Genomic DNA, 7,761 nt, shown 5'->3' with positions numbered 1-7,761 from the left:
TTGGAAAGGATTTGATTTGTATTGTGAAAAGAGTATTGAGGAGTGCAACAAGGGATCAAGACATCTTTGAGAGAGCATTCTTAGAGTTTTGTAAAGGAGAGAAAGTGAAGCATTATGTAATTTTATTATTGTATTTATGTAAACATGATTATTTAGTGAATTTTCTTATTTTCAATGATGCTTTGTGGTGTGTCCTTCAAGCTTTCTGAGTAGTTCTTTTTTACTTTTCCTTGTGATGAATAAGTAGGTCTAGGAGTGAAAAATATTTTAAAAATTATTTTTAAGCTTATAAAGTGATGAGTAACCTTTGATTCTTCATTTACTTTTTATTTTGGCCAAGTGATCTATTAAAATGTGTTTTGATCCATAACAAGTCAGAAGAGCTATGGTAGAACAACTATGCTATTCACACTGATCTATAGGGTATAGTGTAAGTACTTTGTAATGAGATACAAATATTAGGAAAATAGTCTTTGATGGGTTCAAGTTGGTATTTAAGGAATTAAAGCCAATTCAGTCAAACTTTTTTATGCACTAAGGAGAAGGTAAGTAAGAGAGTTGCTCATATTTGTCACTAACTGCATTCACATTTGACACTTTACATTTACTACACTCCACTTATATCTTTACAAGGGAAGGTAACTACATAAATTGATAATCACATATCCAATTAGGATAAGTAAGGTTTATGGAGGATTTAACCTTTAAAACTGATTGCAATATCACAGTATTAGTTTGTAGATCTTTACCATAGTCTAGATCTGGGTTAAAAACTAAAACTAGTAGACTAGAACTTCTCATAAGTCTAATTCCCTATTTCCTCGTGGGATAAAAAATTTAGACCCTTCCATACACTTTTGTGCCTATGCGCCACTCTTTGCACTGACAACCCGACAGACTAGTTCCTTGGTGCCAACCATTGAGTGCTAAGGCGCTACCTTATTGTCACCTTGGAACCATACCCATAGTAGCCTAGGCACCCAAAGACATTAAAAGTGGAGTAAAGTGGAAGAGACATGAAGCAAAGTGGTGGAGACTTGGAGAAAATGAGCTCACAAGAGATTAGCGCCTAAGTTCCATACACTTTTGTGCCTATGCGCCACTCTTTGCGCTGACAACCCGACAGACTAGTTCCTTGGCGCCAACCATTGAGTGCTAAGGCGCTACCTTACTGTCACCTTGGAACCATACCCTTAGTAGCCTAGGCACCCAAAGATTGATGCTTTGTGGTGTGTCCTTCAAGCTTTCTGAGTAGTTCTTTTTTACTTTTCCTTGTGATGAATAAGTAGGTCTAGGAGTGAAAAATATTTTAAAAATTATTTTTAAGCTTATAAAGTGATGAGTAACCTTTGATTCTTCATTTACTTTTTATTTTGGCCAAGTGATCTATTAAAATGTGTTTTGATCCATAACAAGTCAGAAGAGCTATGGTAGAACAACTATGCTATTCACACTGATCTATAGGGTATAGTGTAAGTACTTTGTAATGAGATACAAATATTAGGAAAATAGTCTTTGATGGGTTCAAGTTGGTATTTAAGGAATTAAAGCCAATTCAGTCAAACTTTTTTATGCACTAAGGAGAAGGTAAGTAAGAGAGTTGCTCATATTTGTCACTAACTGCATTCACATTTGACACTTTACATTTACTACACTCCACTTATATCTTTACAAGGGAAGGTAACTACATAAATTGATAATCACATATCCAATTAGGATAAGTAAGGTTTATGGAGGATTTAACCTTTAAAACTGATTGCAATATCACAGTATTAGTTTGTAGATCTTTACCATAATCTAGATCTGGGTTAAGAACTAAAACTAGTAGACTAGAACTTCTCGTAAGTCTAATTCCCTATTTCCTCGTGGGATAAAAATTTTTGACCAAAAAATATGATATTACTGATACAACACATACACTTGCACGAGCCCCTAGAATGCGAGTGCACTTGGAAGTGGGTTTCAATTTTTTGGTGCCGTTGCCAGGGAGCAATGATGTAGTTAACTTAAGAGAATTTTAGTTGATCCATTTAGACCTAAGCATGGTGTTAGCTTTTGTGTGTATTTGTTTATTTTCTTGAAAATAAAAATTCTAGAAATATTTTTATCAGTTCAACTTATGTCAAACCTATTAGTGGAGTCCTTATTTAGTGAATGTGTACTTTGGGACCTACATGAATTGAACCTTACGATTCAAAACTAGAGAGAACTATTAGGAGGATCAAAAAACAGAAAAACTTCACGAAATTGTAAAAGACATGACAAAAAATAAAAAAATCAATTTAGATACCCCAGAATCAATTAATGATCATCATTATGCTCATAGAGCAACAACAGAAGAAATTCAATTAAGTTTTCAAAACCCCATCGTAGAAGTTAACTCATTTGAACTTAACCCTACTATTAATCAAATAATGCAGAACAATCAGTTTGGGGGAGACCCCTTCTGAAGATCCTAACTTAAACTTAGTAAGTTTCTTAGAAATTTATGCTGCATTTCACTATAATGGCATGCTAAATGCCATTGTTAGGCTTAGGATTTTTTTTCTTCTTAAGGGTCTGGGCCAAAATGTGGTTAAATTCATTAACACAGGGATGAATTACAACGTGCTGTGACTTAGTCCAAAAATTCCTAGCTAAGTATTTCCCATTTTAAAAAATGGCTAGACTTAGAAATGATATTACTTCAATTTGCTAGCAAAAAGGTGAGTTGATTTATGAGGCTTGCAATTGATTTAAGGAGCTGCAAAATTGGCTAATTATTCAAACTTTTTACATTGGTTTAGTAGGATCCCTAAAGTCTATTATTAATTCAGTCAGTGGTGGTTCTCTCATGTTAAAGCCATTTGATGAGGTGTATTCTTTGATTGAGGAGATGACCACTAACAGTTTCTAATGAACTTCTAAGAGAGTAAATCCTATGAAGGTAGCTAGTGTACATGACATAGATGTGCATTCGATTCTAATTTATTAAGTAAAGCTATATCTAAAATACTAGACCAATTTGAAATGAACCAACCTCAAGGATCTCCAATATTTGAGAATAAATCATTTGGAAAATTGATTAATGCTAAAGCTTCGTCATTTGATACCCTAAATGAGATTAATAATAGAACTAACTACTTTTATTACAATTTCTATATCCCAGGTTGGAAGAACTATCCTAACTTTAACTAGACAACAACACTTGTGATGAAATCAATAATGGGTAAATAATAAAGTAAATCTTTTAGGAAATTGGAACAACTATAGTAGTACTGACTATAGACCTTCTTATCCTCCAAGATTTAACTCTAAACCAAAATTCAAGAAGAAGAAGAAGCTGCCTTCAGAGGAAGTTGTATTGCTGATGGGGAATCAATTTTAAGGTCAAAATGCAACAATTAGGAACATAGAAATTCTATTGGGATAGATTGCTTACTCACTTAGCAATCAACCCCATAGAACTCTTATTAGAAACACTGAGATTAACCCTAAGAAGAAGAGTAGTGAGCATGTGAACGCTGTCTAATTAAGGAGTGGAAGAGAAATGGAGGATGTAGTTTAGAAAGATGTTGAAATTGAAAAGGAGACTATAGAAACTAAAAGACCTTTGGAAGATATTTCCAAAAACTTAAAAAAAATTAGTCTCACCAACTAAGATTAGCCACCACAACCATTTTCTCAAAAACTCAAAAAACAAAAATTAGACGAACATTTTTAAGATTCTTGGAAATATTTAAACAATTAACAATTAACATTCCTTTTTCTCAAGTGTTAGAGCAAATGTCTTGCAATATAAAGTTCATGAAAGTGATTCTTTATAAGAAAAGAAAGTTTGGAGATTACGAGACTGTAACATTCAGTGATAAGTGTAGTGCCATCATACAAAGAAGCTTCCTCAGAAGATTAAGGTTTCTGGGAGCTTTACTATCTCTTGTGTGATTGGAGAGAGATTTTATGAGAAAGCATTATGTGATCTTGTAGCCAGTATAAACCTTATGCCACAATCTATTTTCAAAAGGTTTGAAGAGGTATCTCTTACTAGTGTGACCATTCAACTAGCTGATCGATCGATCACTTATCCAAGGGGGTTATAGAAGGTGGTCTCATAAGGGGGTTATAGAAGGTGGAAAAATTATCATCTCTATTGATTTCATTATTTTAGATATGTAGGAAGATATAGAAATTACCACAATATTAGGGACACCATTCTTAGCCATTGGATGAGTCATGATAAAGGTGCAAAAGAGTGAACTAACTATGAGGGTAAATGATTAGGAAGCTACGTTTAACATATTAAAATCTACGAAGTATCATTATTGATTAGGAAGCTACGTTTAACATATTAAAATCTATGAAGTATCATTATGAAGGAAACGAAGATGCATGTTTTTGGATGGATTTAATTTATTATTTGTAGTCATTTCTGAGAGAGCTATGAATTTAAACTAGTAGAGACATAATTGAATGAGAAAAACTCTATAGACTTTGTCGATGAATCTACTCTATTGGTAGAAGGGAATTAAAAAATTGTTCAGGAGAGCTTTGAGACTCTAGATACAATAGAAAATTGTAAACCTCATTTTCCTTTTATTGAGGAACCCCCTGAACTTGAGATGAGGATGTTTGTAAAAATCTAAAGTCTACTTATATTAGGAAGAAATCTACATTACCAATTATCATATCCTCAAATTTGAGCCATTTGCAAGAGGTGAATTTAACAAGTATTCAGAGGAATTATTGATCCTGAAATTATAGCTATGTAAAATTAATAAAGTTGACTTAGCTTTGCAGCGACACCAAAAACTTGGTTCGTTATTTTATGAATAAGAAATTAAAGCAATTTATGTTGAGATTCTACGCAAGTATATGTATCATTATCAAGTAATACATGACTTTCTATTTAAGCCCCAAATATCGATCCAACGAGGAAGGATTAAATTCAAAATGGAAATTTAAATTAGGAAATTTACAACAATAAAGAAATTCTACTACACTAATTTTGAATATTTAAGGTGCTATCGGAACTAAATTTTCAATTACTAGTAAAATTGTAAAGCAAAGCTAAACAATAACTACCAAACTATGTTTTTCTGATGAAGCTATCTAATATGAGAAAGTATCTTTCCCACTACAATGAGTTTTTGGTTAAATGCAAGAAATAAATGGTTTGAATTTGTATTGTGCCAAATAAGAGCAATTTTAATTCTTTACCCTTAGTCAAGTGTAATAGAGAATTGTTGGCTAATCTCAGGTTTAGCCTCTAAATCCGTGGTTAGGCTGGGAGGATACTGACTCTCACTCCAGAGCTCCCACTTCCCTTCCCCTGTAGGCTAACTCTCGCTTTAGTTCTTAAACACTAAGACCAATTCTTCGCTCAATAATATATATTTCCTTATTTATTTGAACCCAATTCCATGAATGAAACAGTCCTTCATGGAATCAAATGTGATTCTCACTTTATTGTAAAACTCATAGCTCTATTTCCTCAGATGTTAACATTTCAACTGGCCAAATCAAAAAGTAAATTAAGAACAGAGTGAAAATCATCACAATTTATTTTATATTTTAATATTGGCACATCCAAATTATCTCTTCATTTCACCATATCTCAGACTAGGGAGAAAGTGAAAGAAAACTACTCAGACCTCATGAGAAAAATACAACAAAATATAAATTTTATGGACAAAAAAAAGTTTGTACAATAATAATAAACAAACACTAGTTATCTTTAACTCTTCCTCAAAGCAAATCCCTAGTAGCCTCTCTTGAACTCTTTTTCTCTTTAAAAAAAAAAACTCTTGATTTTCTCTTCAAAGATGTAGGGAAGAAAAAATCTCTCACTTCTCTCCCTCTCTAACAATTCTTAGGAGAAATCACACTTAGACTCACCACACTAAACAATACACACAATGAAACACTCCGTAAAACTCAATAACATACTCGCCCCCTTCTTTTTCTGATCAATTTTTGCTCTAAATATACATAATGTAGGTTTTCTAAGAGGTGTATCCAATAACACTTTAAAAAACATCCAAATTTATCAAATCTTTTAGAAATTCACCTAACACCGATATTGGTGCCGTCGGCACCCGGGTCCGAATTATTTCTTGTGCTCTATGTCAAATGGCACCGTCGGCACCCCCGCTGTTCTGGACTCCTCCATCATGCTGGTGCTATTGGCATCCTTGCTGGCACCATCAGCGTTGAGTTTTCTTCTAAAACATCATTTTGACTCTAAATTCCATCATTTTTGCTTCCTTTTTGCTTCAAGTTCTAAAAATCATCAACATTGAAATAAAACATGAAAAATACCTTCTTGTAAAGCGCAATATCACCAAAAATGAGTATAAAATATAGCTCTAAAAATGCATATAGTTTTGTTGCATCAAAATCCCCCAAACTTAAATGTTACTTGTCTTCAAGTAACTCTTTTACTACATAAAAATATGACTTATAGTAAAGAGTTTAACTTCTAAATTTTCATATTTTTATCTACTAAATCTCATAGCATAACTTAAAAAAAATTAAAAATAAGTCAAGTTATTTTTAAAGGTATAAGAATATCTAGCAGTTAAGTCTAAGATTTCTGATTTTCCATTCTTTTCAAGGAAAATTGCAAATTGTCATATTGAAGCCACTTAGAATATCCATATGAAAAAGAACTTCATTAAAACCTTACTAGTAAATATGGTAATACTTAAATACAAGTTTAGAGAAAGTATTAGAGAATGTAGCCAAGCCTTCTTCCTTAAGTTGATTTAAGTGAAGCCAATTTTTTATTAGGCATCTCCTCAAGCTTCTCCTCACATATATTTTTTCTCTTTTCTTTTAGGATCATTTTCATTCCTTTCTCTTTTTTCTTTTTCTTTTTTCATGTGAGGATTACTATATCATGATAGCCTTTAACTATTTTGAACTTCACTATCATCTTCTTAAAGTTAAAAACTTCTCACATTCCTTCATGAACTTCACTATCATCTTCTTAAAGTTAAAAACTTCCCACATTCATTCATTTTATAAATTCATACCAGCTTTGAAGATTTTTCATAAAGTTTCATTCTTTTCTTCTTACATGAAACTCTAAGATTCTTAATATTTCAAAAATACAAATTTTTTTACTTAAAATGGAAAAATATAGTCTTATTCTCTCATACAAAATAACTTAAATCTCTAGAATTAACCTTTATTATTGAAAGTTTTTACTTAAGCTTACTATATATTAAGAAACACAAATATAGTTATCTAAAGTTAGGCTCTACTACCACAGGTCATGTTAAATTGAAAATTTTAAAATATAGCGAATTGTGGACAAATAAAATTAAGTTTCTTTCTTTAAAAATGAATTTTTATTCCCCCCACTCTTAGATTTTTAAAATATTAAGCATGAAAAATTGAAATTACAGGGTGAAAGAAAACAGTTAATACATAAAGAAAAGGCTCACATGTTGAAGGTTCTGTTTTCTTTTGAAACTTAACTCTGAAATATTGCAGGTGCTAGTATAAAAGCTACAAGACTTGAAACATTAAATAACACATAATATATATAAAAATATTTGCTGAGAAAGAGTTAACTAAAAATAAATACAGCAAAGTACTAAAAACAAATAACAATACTAAAATAAATTTCAATTCAACAACAACTCTATAGATTATAGTTCACAACATAAAATTTAATACAAATCAAAGTTTCACATTTAAAAAACTAAACAATAACAAAAATAACAAAATGCAGCAACCTATAAACTAAATAACAGATCAGAACTATGACTAAGAAGC

This window comes from Phalaenopsis equestris, unplaced genomic scaffold (assembly GCF_001263595.1).
Source record: "Phalaenopsis equestris unplaced genomic scaffold, ASM126359v1 Scaffold220193, whole genome shotgun sequence".
Classification (NCBI taxonomy): Eukaryota; Viridiplantae; Streptophyta; class Magnoliopsida; order Asparagales; family Orchidaceae; genus Phalaenopsis; species Phalaenopsis equestris.
Note: the sequence above shows the minus strand (reverse complement) of the source record.